Source organism: Oncorhynchus mykiss, chromosome 4, assembly GCF_057628025.1.
Source record: "Oncorhynchus mykiss isolate SJ-2025 chromosome 4, ASM5762802v1, whole genome shotgun sequence".
NCBI classification, from domain to species: Eukaryota; Metazoa; Chordata; class Actinopteri; order Salmoniformes; family Salmonidae; genus Oncorhynchus; species Oncorhynchus mykiss.
The window spans coordinates 121,297-142,992 of record NC_143025.1 but is presented as its reverse complement, the minus strand read 5'-3'; the positions used below and the strand labels follow the sequence as shown (position 1 = coordinate 142,992).

Below are 21,696 nucleotides of genomic sequence, written 5' to 3'. Positions count from 1 at the left end.
ACCTAGCTGACGAGCAGCTGACACACAACCTAGCTGACGAGCAGCTGATGAGTAGCTGACACACATCCTAGCTGACGAGCAGCTGACGAGTAGCTTACACACAACCTAGCTGATGAGCAGCTGACACACAACCTAGCTGACGAGTAGCTGACGCAACCTAGCTGAAGTGTAGCTGACGAACAATCTAGCTGACAAACAGCTAATGAGCAGCTGACACACAATCTAGCTGATGAGCAGCTGACGAGCAGCTGACACACAACCTAGCTGACGAGCAGCTGACACGCAACCTAGCTGACTGGGATCTGACGAATAGCTGACACAACCTAGCTGACGAGCAGCTGACAGACAACCTACCTGACGAGCAGCTGACACACAATCTAGCTGATGAGCAGCTGACGAGCAGCTGACACACAACCTAGCTGACGAGCAGCTGACACACAACCTAGCTGACGAGCATCTGACGAATAGCTGACACAACCTAGCTGACGAACAGCTGACACACAACCTACCTGACGAGCAGCTGACACACAACCCAGCTGACGAGCAGCTGACACACAACCCAGCTGACGAGTAGCTGACACACAAACTAGCTGGAGCAGCTGACGAGTAGCTTACACATAACCTAGCTGACGAGTAGATGACACACAACCGAGCTGAAGAGCTGCTGAAACACAACCTTGCTAACACACAACCTAGCTGACGAGCAGCTGAAACACAACCTAACTGACGAGCATCTGACGAATAGCTGACACAACCTAGCTGACGAACAGCTGACACACAACCTACCTGACGAGCAGCTGACACACAACCTAGCTGACGAGCAGCTGACACACAACCTAGCTGACGAGCAGCTGACACACAAACTAGCTGGAGCAGCTGACGATTAGCTTACACATAACCTAGCTGACGAGTAGATGACACACAACCGAGCTGAAGAGCTGCTGAAACACAACCTTGCTGACACACAACCTAGCTGACGAGCAGCAGAAACACAACCTAGCTGACGAGCAGCTGACAAGCAAGCTGATTAGCCGCTGACACACAACCTAGCTGACGAGCAGCTGTCACACATCCTAGCTGACGAGCATCTGAAGAGCAGCTGACACAAAACCTAGCTGACGAGCAGCTGACACACAACCTAGCTCACGAGCAGCTGATGAGTAGCTGACAACAACCTAGCTGACGAGTAGCTGACACACAACCTAGCTGAAGAGCAGCTGACACAAAACCTAGCTCACGAGCAGCTGATGAGTAGCTGACACAACCTGGCTGATGAGTAGCTGACACACAACCTAGCTGACGAGCAGCTGACACACAACCTAGCTGACTAGCAGCTGACGAGTAGCTTACACATAACCTAGCTTACTAGCAGCTAACAGACAACCTAGCCGACAAGAATCTGACGATCCTAGCTGACGAATAGCTGAAACACAACCTAGCTGATGAGCATCTGATGAGTAGCTGACACACAACCTTGCTGACGAGCAGCTGACACACATCCTAGCTGACGAGCAGCTGAAACACAACCTAGCTGTCGTGCAGCTGACAAGCTAGCATATTAGCTGCTGACACACAACCTAGCTGACGAGCAGCTGTCACGCAACCTAGCTGACGAGCAGCTGTCACACAATCTAGCTGATGAGCAGCTGACGAGAAGCTGACACACGACCTAGCTGATGAGCAGCTGACACACAACCTAGCTGGAGCAGCTGACGAGTAGCTTACACATAACCTAGCTGACGAGCAGCTGAAACACAACCTAGCTGACGAGCAGCTGTCACACAATCTAGCTGATGAGCAGCTGACGAGAAGCTGACACACGACCTAGCTGATGAGCAGCTGACACACAACCTAGCTGGAGCAGCTGACGAGTAGCTTACACATAACCTAGCTGACGAGCAGCTGAAACACAACCTAGCTGACGAGCAGCTGACACACAACCTAGCTGAAGAGCAGCTGACACAACACCTAGCTGACGAGCAGCTGACACAACACCTAGCTGACGAGCATCTGATGAATATCTGACTCAACCTAGCTGACGAGCAGCTGACACACAACCTAGCTGACGAGCAGCTGTCACACAACCTAGCTGACAAGCTGCTAATGAGTAGCTGTCACAACCTAGCTGACTAGCTGACACACAACCTAGCTGACGAGCAGCCGACACACAACCTAGCTGACGAGCAGCTGATGAGTAGCTGTCACACAACCTAGCTGACGAGCAGCTGATGAGTAGCTGTCACAACCTAGCTGACGAGCAGCTGACACACAACCTAGCTGATGAGCAGCTGACACACAACCTAGCTGACGAGTAGCTGACACAACCTGGCTGAAGTGTAGCTGACGAACAACCTAGCTGACAAGCAGCAAATGAGTAGCTGACACACAACTTAGCTGATGAGCAGCTGACACACAATCTAGCTGATGAGCAGCTGACGAGCAGCTGACACACAACCTAGCTGACCAGCAGCTGACACACAACCTAGCTGAAGAGCAGCTGACACACAACCTAGCTGACAAGCAGCAAATGAGTAGCTGACACACAACTTAGCTGATGAGCAGCTGACACAGAACCTAGCTGACGGGCATCTGACGAATAGCTGACACAACCTACCTGACGAGCAGCTGACACACAATCTAGCTGATGAGCAGCTGATGAGCAGCTGACACACAACCTAGCTGACGAGCAGCTGACACACAACCTAGCTGACGAGCAGCTGACACACATCCTAGCTGACGAGCATCTGACGAATAGCTGACACAACCTAGCTGACGAACAGCTGACACACAACCTACCTGACGAGCAGCTGACACACAACCTAGCTGACGAGCAGCTGACACACAACCTAGCTGACGAGCAGCTGACACACAAACTAGCTGGAGCAGCTGACGAGTAGCTTACACAAAACCTAGCTGACGAGTAGATGACACACAACCGAGCTGAAGAGCTGCTGAAACACAACCTTGCTGACACACAACCTAGCTGACGAGCAGCTGAAACACAACCTAGCTGACGAGCAGCTGACAAGCAAGCTGATTAGCCGCTGACACACAACCTAGCTGACGAGCAGCTGTCACACATCCTAGCTGACGAGCATCTGACGAGCAGCTGACACAAAACCTAGCTGACGAGCAGTTGACACAGAACCTAGCTGACGAGCAGCTGACACACAACCTAGCTCACGAGCAGCTGACACACAACCTAGCTCACGAGCAGCTGATGAGTAGCTGACAACAACCTAGCTGACGAGTAGCTGACACACAACCTAGCTGAAGAGCAGCTGACACAAAACCTAGCTCACGAGCAGCTGATGAGTAGCTGACACAACCTGGCTGATGAGTAGCTGACACACAACCTAGCTGACGAGCAGCTGACACACAACCTAGCTGACTAGCAGCTGACGAGTAGCTTACACATAACCTAGCTTACTAGCAGCTAACAGACAACCTAGCCGACAAGAATCTGACGATCCTTTTTTTTATTTGATTTATTTTACCTTTATTTAACCAGGCAAGTCAGTTAAGAACAAATTCTTATTTTCAATGACGGCCTGGGAACAGTGGGTTAACTGCCTGTTCAGGGGCAGAACGACAGATTTGTACCTTGTCAGCTCGGGGGTTTGAACTCACAACCTTCCGGTTACTAGTCCAACGCTCTAACCACTAGGCTACCCTGCCGCCCCAGCTAGAATCTGACGATCCTAGCTGACGAATAGCTGAAACACAACCTAGCTGATGAGCATCTGATGAGTAGCTGACACACAACCTTGCTGACGAGCAGCTGACACACATCCTAGCTGACGAGCAGCTGAAACACAACCTAGCTGTCGTGCAGCTGACAAGCTAGCATATTAGCTGCTGACACACAACCTAGCTGACGAGCAGCTGTCACGCAACCTAGCTGACGAGCAGCTGTCACACAATCTAGCTGATGAGCAGCTGACGAGAAGCTGACACACGACCTAGCTGATGAGCAGCTGACACACAACCTAGCTGGAGCAGCTGACGAGTAGCTTACACATAACCTAGCTGACGAGCAGCTGAAACACAACCTAGCTGACGAGCAGCTGTCACACAATCTAGCTGATGAGCAGCTGACGAGAAGCTGACACACGACCTAGCTGATGAGCAGCTGACACACAACCTAGCTGGAGCAGCTGACGAGTAGCTTACACATAACCTAGCTGACGAGCAGCTGAAACACAACCTAGCTGACGAGCAGCTGACACACAACCTAGCTGAAGAGCAGCTGACACAACACCTAGCTGACGAGCAGCTGACACAACACCTAGCTGACGAGCATCTGATGAATATCTGACTCAACCTAGCTGACGAGCAGCTGACACACAACCTAGCTGACGAGCAGCTGTCACACAACCTAGCTGACAAGCTGCTAATGAGTAGCTGTCACAACCTAGCTGACTAGCTGACACACAACCTAGCTGACGAGCAGCCGACACACAACCTAGCTGACGAGCAGCTGATGAGTAGCTGTCACACAACCTAGCTGACGAGCAGCTGATGAGTAGCTGTCACAACCTAGCTGACGAGCAGCTGACACACAACCTAGCTGATGAGCAGCTGACACACAACCTAGCTGACGAGTAGCTGACACAACCTGGCTGAAGTGTAGCTGACGAACAACCTAGCTGACAAGCAGCAAATGAGTAGCTGACACACAACTTAGCTGATGAGCAGCTGACACACAATCTAGCTGATGAGCAGCTGACGAGCAGCTGACACACAACCTAGCTGACCAGCAGCTGACACACAACCTAGCTGAAGAGCAGCTGACACACAACCTAGCTGACAAGCAGCAAATGAGTAGCTGACACACAACTTAGCTGATGAGCAGCTGACACAGAACCTAGCTGACGGGCATCTGACGAATAGCTGACACAACCTACCTGACGAGCAGCTGACACACAATCTAGCTGATGAGCAGCTGATGAGCAGCTGACACACAACCTAGCTGACGAGCAGCTGACACACAACCTAGCTGACGAGCAGCTGACACACATCCTAGCTGACGAGCATCTGACGAATAGCTGACACAACCTAGCTGACGAACAGCTGACACACAACCTACCTGACGAGCAGCTGACACACAACCTAGCTGACGAGCAGCTGACACACAACCTAGCTGACGAGCAGCTGACACACAAACTAGCTGGAGCAGCTGACGAGTAGCTTACACAAAACCTAGCTGACGAGTAGATGACACACAACCGAGCTGAAGAGCTGCTGAAACACAACCTTGCTGACACACAACCTAGCTGACGAGCAGCTGAAACACAACCTAGCTGACGAGCAGCTGACAAGCAAGCTGATTAGCCGCTGACACACAACCTAGCTGACGAGCAGCTGTCACACATCCTAGCTGACGAGCATCTGACGAGCAGCTGACACAAAACCTAGCTGACGAGCAGTTGACACAGAACCTAGCTGACGAGCAGCTGACACACAACCTAGCTCACGAGCAGCTGACACACAACCTAGCTCACGAGCAGCTGATGAGTAGCTGACAACAACCTAGCTGACGAGTAGCTGACACACAACCTAGCTGAAGAGCAGCTGACACAAAACCTAGCTCACGAGCAGCTGATGAGTAGCTGACACAACCTGGCTGATGAGTAGCTGACACACAACCTAGCTGACGAGCAGCTGACACACAACCTAGCTGACTAGCAGCTGACGAGTAGCTTACACATAACCTAGCTTACTAGCAGCTAACAGACAACCTAGCCGACAAGAATCTGACGATCCTTTTTTTTATTTGATTTATTTTACCTTTATTTAACCAGGCAAGTCAGTTAAGAACAAATTCTTATTTTCAATGACGGCCTGGGAACAGTGGGTTAACTGCCTGTTCAGGGGCAGAACGACAGATTTGTACCTTGTCAGCTCGGGGGTTTGAACTCACAACCTTCCGGTTACTAGTCCAACGCTCTAACCACTAGGCTACCCTGCCGCCCCAGCTAGAATCTGACGATCCTAGCTGACGAATAGCTGAAACACAACCTAGCTGATGAGCATCTGATGAGTAGCTGACACACAACCTTGCTGACGAGCAGCTGACACACATCCTAGCTGACGAGCAGCTGAAACACAACCTAGCTGTCGTGCAGCTGACAAGCTAGCATATTAGCTGCTGACACACAACCTAGCTGACGAGCAGCTGTCACGCAACCTAGCTGACGAGCAGCTGTCACACAATCTAGCTGATGAGCAGCTGACGAGAAGCTGACACACGACCTAGCTGATGAGCAGCTGACACACAACCTAGCTGGAGCAGCCGACGAGTAGCTTACACATAACCTAGCTGACGAGCAGCTGAAACACAACCTAGCTGACGAGCAGCTGTCACACAATCTAGCTGATGAGCAGCTGACGAGAAGCTGACACACGACCTAGCTGATGAGCAGCTGACACACAACCTAGCTGGAGCAGCTGACGAGTAGCTTACACATAACCTAGCTGACGAGCAGCTGAAACACAACCTAGCTGACGAGCAGCTGACACACAACATAGCTGAAGAGCAGCTGACACAACACCTAGCTGACGAGCAGCTGACACAACACCTAGCTGACGAGCATCTGATGAATATCTGACTCAACCTAGCTGACGAGCAGCTGACACACAACCTAGCTGACGAGCAGCTGTCACACAACCTAGCTGACAAGCTGCTAATGAGTAGCTGTCACAACCTAGCTGACTAGCTGACACACAACCTAGCTGACGAGCAGCCGACACACAACCTAGCTGACGAGCAGCTGATGAGTAGCTGACACACAACCTAGCTGACGAGCAGCTGATGAGTAGCTGTCACAACCTAGCTGACGAGCAGCTGACACACAACCTAGCTGATGAGCAGCTGACACACAACCTAGCTGACGAGTAGCTGACGCAACCTGGCTGAAGTGTAGCTGACGAACAACCTAGCTGACAAGCAGCAAATGAGTAGCTGACACACAACTTAGCTGATGAGCAGCTGACACACAATCTAGCTGATGAGCAGCTGACGAGCAGCTGACACACAACCTAGCTGACCAGCAGCTGACACACAACCTAGCTGAAGAGCAGCTGACACACAACCTAGCTGACAAGCAGCAAATGAGTAGCTGACACACAACTTAGCTGATGAGCAGCTGACACAGAACCTAGCTGACGGGCATCTGACGAATAGCTGACACAACCTACCTGACGAGCAGCTGACACACAACCTAGCTGACGAGCAGCTGACACACAACCTAGCTGACGAGCAGCTGACACACAAACTAGCTGGAGCAGCTGACGAGTAGCTTACACAAAACCTAGCTGACGAGTAGATGACACACAACCGAGCTGAAGAGCTGCTGAAACACAACCTTGCTGACACACAACCTAGCTGACGAGCAGCTGAAACACAACCTAGCTGACGAGCAGCTGACAAGCAAGCTGATTAGCCGCTGACACACAACCTAGCTGACGAGCAGCTGTCACACATCCTAGCTGACGAGCATCTGACGAGCAGCTGACACAAAACCTAGCTGACGAGCAGTTGACACAGAACCTAGCTGACGAGCAGCTGACACACAACCTAGCTCACGAGCAGCTGATGAGTAGCTGACACAACCTGGCTGACGAGTAGCTGACACACAACCTAGCTGACGAGCAGTTGACACACAACCTAGCTGACTAGCAGCTGTTGAGTAGCTTACACATAACCTAGCTTACTAGCAGCTAACAGACAACCTAGCCGACAAGAATCTGACGAACCTAGCTGACGAATACCTGAAACACAAACTAGCTGATGAGCATCTGATGAGTAGCTGACACACAACCTTGCTGACGAGCAGCTGACACACAACCTAGCTGACGAGCAGCTGAAACACAACCTAGCTGACGTGCAGCTGACAAGCTAGCATATTAGCTGCTGACACAAAACCTAGCTGACGAGCAGCTGTCACGCAACCTAGCTGACGAGCAGCTGAAACACAACCTAGCTGGAGCAGCTGACGAGTAGCTTACACATAACCTAGCTGACGAGCAGCTGAAACACAACCTAGCTGACGAGCAGCTGACACACAAACTAGCTGACGAGCAGCTGACACACAACCTAGCTGACGAGCAGCTGACGAGTAGCTTACAGATAACCTAGCTTTCGAATAGCTGACACATAATCTAGCTGACGAGCAGCTGACACACAACCTAGCTGACGAGCAGCTGATGAGTAGCTGACACACATCCTAGCTGACGAGCAGCTGACGAGTAGCTGACACACAACCTAGCTGATGAGCAGCTGACACACAACCTAGCTGACGAGTAGCTGACGCAACCTAGCTGAAGTGTAGCTGACGAACAACCTAGCTGACAAGCAGCTAATGAGTAGCTGACACACAACTTAGCTGACGAGCAGCTGGCACACAACCTAGCTGACGAGCAGCTGACACACAACCTAGCTGAAGAGCAGCTGACACACAACCTAGCTGACGAGCAGCTGACACAGAACCTAGCTGACGGGCATCTGACGAATAGCTGACACAACCTAGCTGACGAGCAGCTGACAGACAACCTACCTGACGAGCAGCTGACACACAATCTAGCTGATGAGCAGCTGACGAGCAGCTGACACACAACCTATCTGAAGAGCAGCTGACACACAACCTAGCTCACGAGCAGCTGATGAGTAGCTGACACAACCTGGCTGACGAGTAGCTGACACACAACCTAGCTGACGAGCAGCTGACACACAACCTAGCTGACTAGCAGCTGACGAGTAGCTTACACATAACCTAGCTTACTAGCAGCTAACAGACAACCTAGCCGACAAGAATCTGACGAACCTAGCTGACGAATAGCTGAAACACAACCTAGCTGATGAGCATCTGATGAGTAGCTGACACACAACCTAGCTGACGAGCAGCTGAAACACAACCTAGCTGACGTGCAGCTGACAAGCTAGCTGATTAGCTGCTGACACACAACCTAGCTGACGAGCAGCTGTCACACAATCTAGCTGATGAGCAGCTGACGAGAAGCTGACACACGACCTAGCTGATGAGCAGCTGACACACAACCTAGCTGACGAGCAGCTGACACACAATCTAGCTGATGAGCAGCTGACGAGCAGCTGACACACAACCTAGCTGAAGAGCAGCTGACACACAACCTACCTGACGAGCAGCTGACACACAACCTACTTGACGAGCAGCTGACGAGCAGCTGACACACAACCTAGCTGACGAGCAGCTGACACACAACCTAGCTGACGAGCAGCTGACACACAACCTAGCTGGAGCAGCTGACGAGTAGCTTACACATAACCTAGCTGACGAGTAGATGACACACAACCGAGCTGAAGAGCTGCTGAAACACAACCTTGCTGACACACAACCTAGCTGACGAGCAGCTAAAACACAACCTAGCTGACGCGCAGCTGACAAGCAAGCTGATTAGCCGCTGACACACAACCTAGCTGACGAGCAGCTGTCACACAACCTAGCTGACGAGCATTTGACGAGTAGCTGACAAAAACCTACCTGACGAGTTGCTGACACACAACCTATGTGACAAGCATCTGACACAAAACCTAGCTGACCAGCAGTTGACACACAACCTAGCTGACGAGTAGCTTACACATAACCTACGTTACTAGAAGCTAATAGACAACCTAGCTGACGAATAGCTGACACAAAACCTAACTGATGAGCATCTGACGAGTAGCTGACACACAACCTAGCTTTCGAGAAGTTGACACACAACCTAGCTGACGAGCAGCCGTCCCAACGTAGCTGACGAGCAGCTGATGAGTAGCTGACACAACATAGCTGACGAGTAGCTGACACACAACCTTGATAACGAGCAGCTGACACACGACCTAGCTGACGAGCAGCAGACGAGTAGCTTACACATAACCTAGCTTACTAGCAGCTAACAGACAACCAAGCCAACAAGAATCTGACAAACCTAGCTGACGAGCATCTGACCAGTAGCTGACACAAAACCTACTTGACGAGGAGGTGACACACAACCTAGCTGACGAGCATCTGACGAGTTGCTGAAACACAACCTAGCTGACAATCAGCTAACACACAACCTAGCTGACGAGCAGCTGACACAAAACCTAGCTGACGAGCAGCTGACACAAAACATAGCTGACGAGCAGCCGACACAACCTAGCTGACGAGTAGCCGACACAACCTAGCTGACGAGCAGCTGACACACAACCTAGCTGACGAGCATCTGATGAGTATCTGAAACAACCTAGCTGACGAGCAGATGACACACAACCTAGTTGACGAGCATCTGACGAGTTGCTGACACACAATGTAGCTGACGAGCAGCTAACACACAACCTAGCTGACGAGCAGCTGAAACACAACCTAGCTGACGTACAGCTGACACAAAACCTAGCTGAAGATCAGCTGACACACAACCTAGCTGACGAGTAGCTGACGCAACCTAGCTGACAAGAAGCTAATGAGTAGCTGACACATAACCTAGCTGACGAGCAGCTGACACACAATCTAGCTGACGAGCAGCTGACGCAACCTAGCTGACAAGAAGCTAATGAGTAGCTGACACACAACCTAGCTGACGAGCAGCTGACACACAATCTAGCTGACGAGCAGCTGACGAGTAGCTTACACATCACCTAGCTTTCGAGCAGCTGACACACAACCTAGCTGACGAGCAGCTGACACAACGTAGCTGACGAGCAGCTGATGAGTAGCTGACACACATCCTAGCTGACGAGTAGCTGACACACAACCTAGCTGATGAGCAGCTGACGGGTAGCTGAAACACAATCTAGCTGACCATCAACTGACACACAACCTAGCTGAAGAGCAGCTGACACACAACCTAGCTGAAGAGCAGCTGACACACAACCTAGCTGACGAGCAGCTGACACACAACCTAGCTGACGAGTAGCTGACACACAACCTTGATAACGAGCAGCTGACACACAACCTAGCTGACGAGCAGCAGACGAGTAGCTTACACATAACCTAGCTTACTAGCAGCTAACAGACAACCAAGCCAACAAGAATCTGACAAACCTAGCTGACGAGCATCTGACCAGTAGCTGACACAAAACCTACTTGACGAGGAGGTGACACACAACCTAGCTGACGAGCATCTGACGAGTTGCTGAAACACAACCTAGCTGACAATCAGCTAACACACAACCTAGCTGACGAGCAGCTGACACAAAACCTAGCTGATTAGCAGCTGACACAAAACATAGCTGACGAGCAGCCTACACAACCTAGCTGACGAGTAGCCGACACAACCTAGCTGACGAGCAGCTGACACACAACCTAGCTGACGAGCATCTGATGAGTATCTGACACAACCTAGCTGACGAGCAGATGACACACAACCTAGTTGACGAGCATCTGACGAGTTGCTGACACACAACGTAGCTGACGAGCAGCTGACACAAATCTAGCTGACGAGCAGCTAACACACAACCTAGCTGACGAGCAGCTGAAACACAACCTAGCTGACGTACAGCTGACACACAACCTAGCTGAAGAGCAGCTGACACACAACCTAGCTGACGAGTAGCTGACGCAACCTAGCTGACAAGAAGCTAATGATTAGCTGACACATAACCTAGCTGACGAGCAGCTGACACACAATCTAGCTGACGAGCAGCTGACGCAACCTAGCTGACAAGAAGCTAATGAGTAGCTGACACACAACCTAGCTGACGAGCAGCTGACACACAATCTAGCTGACGAGCAGCTGACGAGTAGCTTACACATCACCTAGCTTTCGAGCAGCTGACACACAACCTAGCTGACGAGCAGCTGACACAACGTAGCTGACGAGCAGCTGATGAGTAGCTGACACACATCCTAGCTGACGAGTAGCTGACACACAACCTAGCTGATGAGCAGCTGACGGGTAGCTGAAACACAATCTAGCTGACCATCAGCTGACACACAACCTAGCTGAAGAGCAGCTGACACACAACCTAGCTGAAGAGCAGCTGACACACAACCTAGCTGACGAGCAGCTGACACACAACCTAGCTGAGGAGCATCTGACGAATTTCTGACACACAACCTAGCTAACGAGCAGCTGTATCAAAACCTAGCTGATGAGCAGTTGACACAAAACCTAGCTGACGAGCAGCTGACAAACAACATAGCTCACGAGCAGCTGATGAGTAGCTGACACAACCTAGCTGACGAGTAGCTGACACAACCTAGCTGACGAGTAGCTGACACACAAGCTAGCTGACGAGCAGCTGACACACAACCTAGCTGACTAGCAGCTGACGAGTAGCTTACACATAACCTAGCTTACTAGCAGATAACAGACAACCTAGCCGACAAGAATCTGACAAACCTAGCTGACGAATAGCTGAAACACAACCTAGCTGATGAGCATCTGATGAGTAGCTGACACACAACCGAGCTGACGAGCATCTGTCGAATAGCTGACACAACCTAGCTGACGAACAGCTGACACACAACCTACCTGACGAGCAGCTGACACACAACCCAGCTGACGAGCAGCTGACACACAACCTAGCTGACGAGCAGCTGACACACAAACTAGCTGGAGCAGCTGACGAGTAGCTCACACATAACCTAGCTGATGAGTAGATGACACACAACCGAGCTGAAGAGCTGCTGAAACACAACCTTGCTGATACAACCTAGCTGACGAGCAGCTGAAACAAAACCTAGCTGACGAGCAGCTGACAAGCAAGCTGATTAGCCGCTGACACACAACCTAGCTGACGAGCAGCTGTCACACAACCTAACTGACGAGCGTTTGATGAGTAGCTGACACAAAACCTACCTGGCGAGGAGCTGACACACAACCTAGCTGACGAGCATCTGACGAGTTGCTGACACACAACCTAGCTGACAAGCAGCTGTATCAAAACCTAGCTTACGAGCAGTTGACACAAAACCTAGCTGACGAGCAGCTGACACACAACCTAGCTGACGAGCAGCTGACACAGAACCTAGCTGACGGGCATCTGACGAATAGCTGACACAACCTAGCTGACGAGCAGCTGACAGACAACCTACCTGACGAGCAGCTGACACACAATCTAGCTGATGAGCAGCTGACGAGCAGCTGACACACAACCTATCTGAAGAGCAGCTGACACACAACCTAGCTCACGAGCAGCTGATGAGTAGCTGACACAACCTGGCTGACGAGTAGCTGACACACAACCTAGCTGACGAGCAGCTGACACACAACCTAGCTGACTAGCAGCTGACGAGTAGCTTACACATAACCTAGCTTACTAGCAGCTAACAGACAACCTAGCCGACAAGAATCTGACGAACCTAGCTGACGAATAGCTGAAACACAACCTAGCTGATGAGCATCTGATGAGTAGCTGACACACAACCTAGCTGACGAGCAGCTGAAACACAACCTAGCTGACGTGCAGCTGACAAGCTAGCTGATTAGCTGCTGACACACAACCTAGCTGACGAGCAGCTGTCACACAATCTAGCTGATGAGCAGCTGACGAGAAGCTGACACACGACCTAGCTGATGAGCAGCTGACACACAACCTAGCTGACGAGCAGCTGACACACAATCTAGCTGATGAGCAGCTGACGAGCAGCTGACACACAACCTAGCTGAAGAGCAGCTGACACACAACCTACCTGACGAGCAGCTGACACACAACCTACCTGACGAGCAGCTGACGAGCAGCTGACACACAACCTAGCTGATGAGCAGCTGACACACAACCTAGCTGACGAGCAGCTGACACACAACCTAGCTGGAGCAGCTGACGAGTAGCTTACACATAACCTAGCTGACGAGTAGATGACACACAACCGAGCTGAAGAGCTGCTGAAACACAACCTTGCTGACACACAACCTAGCTGACGAGCAGCTAAAACACAACCTAGCTGACGCGCAGCTGACAAGCAAGCTGATTAGCCGCTGACACACAACCTAGCTGACGAGCAGCTGTCACACAACCTAGCTGACGAGCATTTGACGAGTAGCTGACAAAAACCTACCTGACGAGTTGCTGACACACAACCTATGTGACAAGCATCTGACACAAAACCTAGCTGACCAGCAGTTGACACACAACCTAGCTGACGAGTAGCTTACACATAACCTACGTTACTAGAAGCTAATAGACAACCTAGCTGACGAATAGCTGACACAAAACCTAACTGATGAGCATCTGACGAGTAGCTGACACACAACCTAGCTTTCGAGAAGTTGACACACAACCTAGCTGACGAGCAGCCGTCCCAACGTAGCTGACGAGCAGCTGATGAGTAGCTGACACAACATAGCTGACGAGTAGCTGACACACAACCTTGATAACGAGCAGCTGACACACGACCTAGCTGACGAGCAGCAGACGAGTAGCTTACACATAACCTAGCTTACTAGCAGCTAACAGACAACCAAGCCAACAAGAATCTGACAAACCTAGCTGACGAGCATCTGACCAGTAGCTGACACAAAACCTACTTGACGAGGAGGTGACACACAACCTAGCTGACGAGCATCTGACGAGTTGCTGAAACACAACCTAGCTGACAATCAGCTAACACACAACCTAGCTGACGAGCAGCTGACACAAAACCTAGCTGACGAGCAGCTGACACAAAACATAGCTGACGAGCAGCCGACACAACCTAGCTGACGAGTAGCCGACACAACCTAGCTGACGAGCAGCTGACACACAACCTAGCTGACGAGCATCTGATGAGTATCTGAAACAACCTAGCTGACGAGCAGATGACACACAACCTAGTTGACGAGCATCTGACGAGTTGCTGACACACAATGTAGCTGACGAGCAGCTAACACACAACCTAGCTGACGAGCAGCTGAAACACAACCTAGCTGACGTACAGCTGACACAAAACCTAGCTGAAGATCAGCTGACACACAACCTAGCTGACGAGTAGCTGACGCAACCTAGCTGACAAGAAGCTAATGAGTAGCTGACACATAACCTAGCTGACGAGCAGCTGACACACAATCTAGCTGACGAGCAGCTGACGCAACCTAGCTGACAAGAAGCTAATGAGTAGCTGACACACAACCTAGCTGACGAGCAGCTGACACACAATCTAGCTGACGAGCAGCTGACGAGTAGCTTACACATCACCTAGCTTTCGAGCAGCTGACACACAACCTAGCTGACGAGCAGCTGACACAACGTAGCTGACGAGCAGCTGATGAGTAGCTGACACACATCCTAGCTGACGAGTAGCTGACACACAACCTAGCTGATGAGCAGCTGACGGTTAGCTGAAACACAATCTAGCTGACCATCAACTGACACACAACCTAGCTGAAGAGCAGCTGACACACAACCTAGCTGAAGAGCAGCTGACACACAACCTAGCTGACGAGCAGCTGACACACAACCTAGCTGACGAGTAGCTGACACACAACCTTGATAACGAGCAGCTGACACACAACCTAGCTGACGAGCAGCAGACGAGTAGCTTACACATAACCTAGCTTACTAGCAGCTAACAGACAACCAAGCCAACAAGAATCTGACAAACCTAGCTGACGAGCATCTGACCAGTAGCTGACACAAAACCTACTTGACGAGGAGGTGACACACAACCTAGCTGACGAGCATCTGACGAGTTGCTGAAACACAACCTAGCTGACAATCAGCTAACACACAACCTAGCTGACGAGCAGCTGACACAAAACCTAGCTGATTAGCAGCTGACACAAAACATAGCTGACGAGCAGCCTACACAACCTAGCTGACGAGTAGCCGACACAACCTAGCTGACGAGCAGCTGACACACAACCTAGCTGACGAGCATCTGATGAGTATCTGACACAACCTAGCTGACGAGCAGATGACACACAACCTAGTTGACGAGCAGCAGACGAGTAGCTTACACATAACCTAGCTTACTAGCAGCTAACAGACAACCAAGCCAACAAGAATCTGACAAACCTAGCTGACGAGCATCTGACCAGTAGCTGACACAAAACCTACTTGACGAGGAGGTGACACACAACCTAGCTGACGAGCATCTGACGAGTTGCTGAAACACAACCTAGCTGACAATCAGCTAACACACAACCTAGCTGACGAGCAGCTGACACAAAACCTAGCTGATTAGCAGCTGACACAAAACATAGCTGACGAGCAGCCTACACAACCTAGCTGACGAGTAGCCGACACAACCTAGCTGACGAGCAGCTGACACACAACCTAGCTGACGAGCATCTGATGAGTATCTGACACAACCTAGCTGACGAGCAGATGACACACAACCTAGTTGACGAGCATCTGACGAGTTGCTGACACACAACGTAGCTGACGAGCAGCTGACACAAATCTAGCTGACGAGCAGCTAACACACAACCTAGCTGACGAGCAGCTGAAACACAACCTAGCTGACGTACAGCTGACACACAACCTAGCTGAAGAGCAGCTGACACACAACCTAGCTGACGAGTAGCTGACGCAACCTAGCTGACAAGAAGCTAATGATTAGCTGACACATAACCTAGCTGACGAGCAGCTGACACACAATCTAGCTGACGAGCAGCTGACGCAACCTAGCTGACAAGAAGCTAATGAGTAGCTGACACACAACCTAGCTGACGAGCAGCTGACACACAATCTAGCTGACGAGCAGCTGACGAGTAGCTTACACATCACCTAGCTTTCGAGCAGCTGACACACAACCTAGCTGACGAGCAGCTGACACAACATAGCTGACGAGCAGCTGATGAGTAGCTGACACACATCCTAGCTGACGAGTAGCTGACACACAACCTAGCTGATGAGCAGCTGACGGGTAGCTGAAACACAATCTAGCTGACCATCAGCTGACACACAACCTAGCTGAAGAGCAGCTGACACACAACCTAGCTGAAGAGCAGCTGACACACAACCTAGCTGACGAGCAGCTGACACACAACCTAGCTGAGGAGCATCTGACGAATTTCTGACACACAACCTAGCTAACGAGCAGCTGTATCAAAACCTAGCTGATGAGCAGTTGACACAAAACCTAGCTGACGAGCAGCTGACAAACAACATAGCTCACGAGCAGCTGATGAGTAGCTGACACAACCTAGCTGACGAGTAGCTGACACAACCTAGCTGACGAGTAGCTGACACACAAGCTAGCTGACGAGCAGCTGACACACAACCTAGCTGACTAGCAGCTGACGAGTAGCTTACACATAACCTAGCTTACTAGCAGATAACAGACAACCTAGCCGACAAGAATCTGACAAACCTAGCTGACGAATAGCTGAAACACAACCTAGCTGATGAGCATCTGATGAGTAGCTGACACACAACCGAGCTGACGAGCATCTGTCGAATAGCTGACACAACCTAACTGACGAACAGCTGACACACAACCTACCTGACGAGCAGCTGACACACAACCCAGCTGACGAGCAGCTGACACACAACCTAGCTGACGAGCAGCTGACACACAAACTAGCTGGAGCAGCTGACGAGTAGCTCACACATAACCTAGCTGATGAGTAGATGACACACAACCGAGCTGAAGAGCTGCTGAAACACAACCTTGCTGATACAACCTAGCTGACGAGCAGCTGAAACAAAACCTAGCTGACGAGCAGCTGACAAGCAAGCTGATTAGCCGCTGACACACAACCTAGCTGACGAGCAGCTGTCACACAACCTAACTGACGAGCGTTTGACGAGTAGCTGACACAAAACCTACCTGGCGAGGAGCTGACACACAACCTAGCTGACGAGCATCTGACGAGTTGCTGACACACAACCTAGCTGACAAGCAGCTGTATCAAAACCTAGCTTACGAGCAGTTGACACAAAACCTAGCTGACGAGCAGCTGACACAAATCTAGCTGACGAGCAGCTAACACACAACCTAGCTGACGAGCAGCTGAAACACAACCTAGCTGACGTACAGCTGACACACAACCTAGCTGAAGAGCAGCTGACACACAACCTAGCTGACGAGTAGCTGACGCAACCTAGCTGACAAGAAGCTAATGATTAGCTGACACATAACCTAGCTGACGAGCAGCTGACACACAATCTAGCTGACGAGCAGCTGACGCAACCTAGCTGACAAGAAGCTAATGAGTAGCTGACACACAACCTAGCTGACGAGCAGCTGACACACAATCTAGCTGACGAGCAGCTGACGAGTAGCTTACACATCACCTAGCTTTCGAGCAGCTGACACACAACCTAGCTGACGAGCAGCTGACACAACGTAGCTGACGAGCAGCTGATGAGTAGCTGACACACATCCTAGCTGACGAGTAGCTGACACACAACCTAGCTGATGAGCAGCTGACGGGTAGCTGAAACACAATCTAGCTGACCATCAGCTGACACACAACCTAGCTGAAGAGCAGCTGACACACAACCTAGCTGAAGAGCAGCTGACACACAACCTAGCTGACGAGCAGCTGACGAGTTGCTGAAACACAACCTAGCTGACAATCAGCTAACACACAACCTAGCTGACGAGCAGCTGACACAAAACCTAGCTGATTAGCAGCTGACACAAAACATAGCTGACGAGCAGCCTACACAACCTAGCTGACGAGTAGCCGACACAACCTAGCTGACGAGCAGCTGACACACAACCTAGCTGACGAGCATCTGATGAGTATCTGACACAACCTAGCTGACGAGCAGATGACACACAACCTAGTTGACGAGCATCTGACGAGTTGCTGACACACAACGTAGCTGACGAGCAGCTGACACAAATCTAGCTGACGAGCAGCTAACACACAACCTAGCTGACGAGCAGCTGAAACACAACCTAGCTGACGTACAGCTGACACACAACCTAGCTGAAGAGCAGCTGACACACAACCTAGCTGACGAGTAGCTGACGCAACCTAGCTGACAAGAAGCTAATGATTAGCTGACACATAACCTAGCTGACGAGCAGCTGACACACAATCTAGCTGACGAGCAGCTGACGCAACCTAGCTGACAAGAAGCTAATGAGTAGCTGACACACAACCTAGCTGACGAGCAGCTGACACACAATCTAGCTGACGAGCAGCTGACGAGTAGCTTACACATCACCTAGCTTTCGAGCAGCTGACACACAACCTAGCTGACGAGCAGCTGACACAACATAGCTGACGAGCAGCTGATGAGTAGCTGACACACATCCTAGCTGACGAGTAGCTGACACACAACCTAGCTGATGAGCAGCTGACGGGTAGCTGAAACACAATCTAGCTGACCATCAGCTGACACACAACCTAGCTGAAGAGCAGCTGACACACAACCTAGCTGAAGAGCAGCTGACACACAACCTAGCTGACGAGCAGCTGACACACAACCTAGCTGAGGAGCATCTGACGAATTTCTGACACACAACCTAGCTAACGAGCAGCTGTATCAAAACCTAGCTGATGAGCAGTTGACACAAAACCTAGCTGACGAGCAGCTGACAAACAACATAGCTCACGAGCAGCTGATGAGTAGCTGACACAACCTAGCTGACGAGTAGCTGACACAACCTAGCTGACGAGTAGCTGACACACAAGCTAGCTGACGAGCAGCTGACACACAACCTAGCTGACTAGCAGCTGACGAGTAGCTTACACATAACCTAGCTTACTAGCAGATAACAGACAACCTAGCCGACAAGAATCTGACAAACCTAGCTGACGAATAGCTGAAACACAACCTAGCTGATGAGCATCTGATGAGTAGCTGACACACAACCGAGCTGACGAGCATCTGTCGAATAGCTGACACAACCTAACTGACGAACAGCTGACACACAACCTACCTGACGAGCAGCTGACACACAACCCAGCTGACGAGCAGCTGACACACAACCTAGCTGACGAGCAGCTGACACACAAACTAGCTGGAGCAGCTGACGAGTAGCTCACACATAACCTAGCTGATGAGTAGATGACACACAACCGAGCTGAAGAGCTGCTGAAACACAACCTTGCTGATACAACCTAGCTGACGAGCAGCTGAAACAAAACCTAGCTGACGAGCAGCTGACAAGCAAGCTGATTAGCCGCTGACACACAACCTAGCTGACGAGCAGCTGTCACACAACCTAACTGACGAGCGTTTGACGAGTAGCTGACACAAAACCTACCTGGCGAGGAGCTGACACACAACCTAGCTGACGAGCATCTGACGAGTTGCTGACACACAACCTAGCTGACAAGCAGCTGTATCAAAACCTAGCTTACGAGCAGTTGACACAAAACCTAGCTGACGAGCAGCTGACACAAATCTAGCTGACGAGCAGCTAACACACAACCTAGCTGACGAGCAGCTGAAACACAACCTAGCTGACGTACAGCTGACACACAACCTAGCTGAAGAGCAGCTGACACACAACCTAGCTGACGAGTAGCTGACGCAACCTAGCTGACAAGAAGCTAATGATTAGCTGACACATAACCTAGCTGACGAGCAGCTGACACACAATCTAGCTGACGAGCAGCTGACGCAACCTAGCTGACAAGAAGCTAATGAGTAGCTGACACACAACCTAGCTGACGAGCAGCTGACACACAATCTAGCTGACGAGCAGCTGACGAGTAGCTTACACATCACCTAGCTTTCGAGCAGCTGACACACAACCTAGCTGACGAGCAGCTGACACAACGTAGCTGACGAGCAGCTGATGAGTAGCTGACACACATCCTAGCTGACGAGTAGCTGACACACAACCTAGCTGATGAGCAGCTGACGGGTAGCTGAAACACAATCTAGCTGACCATCAGCTGACACACAACCTAGCTGAAGAGCAGCTGACACACAACCTAGCTGAAGAGCAGCTGACACACAACCTAGCTGACGAGCAGCTGACACACAACCTAGCTGAGGAGCATCTGACGAATTTCTGACACACAACCTAGCTAACGAGCAGCTGTATCAAAACCTAGCTGATGAGCAGTTGACACAAAACCTAGCTGACGAGCAGCTGACAAACAACATAGCTCACGAGCAGCTGATGAGTAGCTGACACAACCTAGCTGACGAGTAGCTGACACAACCTAGCTGACGAGTAGCTGACACACAAGCTAGCTGACGAGCAGCTGACACACAACCTAGCTGACTAGCAGCTGACGAGTAGCTTACACATAACCTAGCTTACTAGCAGATAACAGACAACCTAGCCGACAAGAATCTGACAAACCTAGCTGACGAATAGCTGAAACACAACCTAGCTGATGAGCATCTGATGAGTAGCTGACACACAACCGAGCTGACGAGCATCTGTCGAATAGCTGACACAACCTAGCTGACGAACAGCTGACACACAACCTACCTGACGAGCAGCTGACACACAACCCAGCTGACGAGCAGCTGACACACAACCTAGCTGACGAGCAGCTGACACACAAACTAGCTGGAGCAGCTGACGAGTAGCTCACACATAACCTAGCTGATGAGTAGATGACACACAACCGAGCTGAAGAGCTGCTGAAACACAACCTTGCTGATACAACCTAGCTGACGAGCAGCTGAAACAAAACCTAGCTGACGAGCAGCTGACAAGCAAGCTGATTAGCCGCTGACACACAACCTAGCTGACGAGCAGCTGTCACACAACCTAACTGACGAGCGTTTGACGAGTAGCTGACACAAAACCTACCTGGCGAGGAGCTGACACACAACCTAGCTGACGAGCATCTGACGAGTTGCTGACACACAACCTAGCTGACAAGCAGCTGTATCAAAACCTAGCT

General features: G+C 50.9%; 1 protein-coding gene across 1 annotated transcript in view; it reads right to left on the bottom strand.

Annotated features, from left to right (window-relative positions):
- The window catches only part of LOC110522685 (anoctamin-1-like), a 335,378-nt gene that overhangs the window by 264,969 nt on the left and 48,713 nt on the right, over nt 1-21,696 (bottom strand). The window lies entirely within an intron of this gene.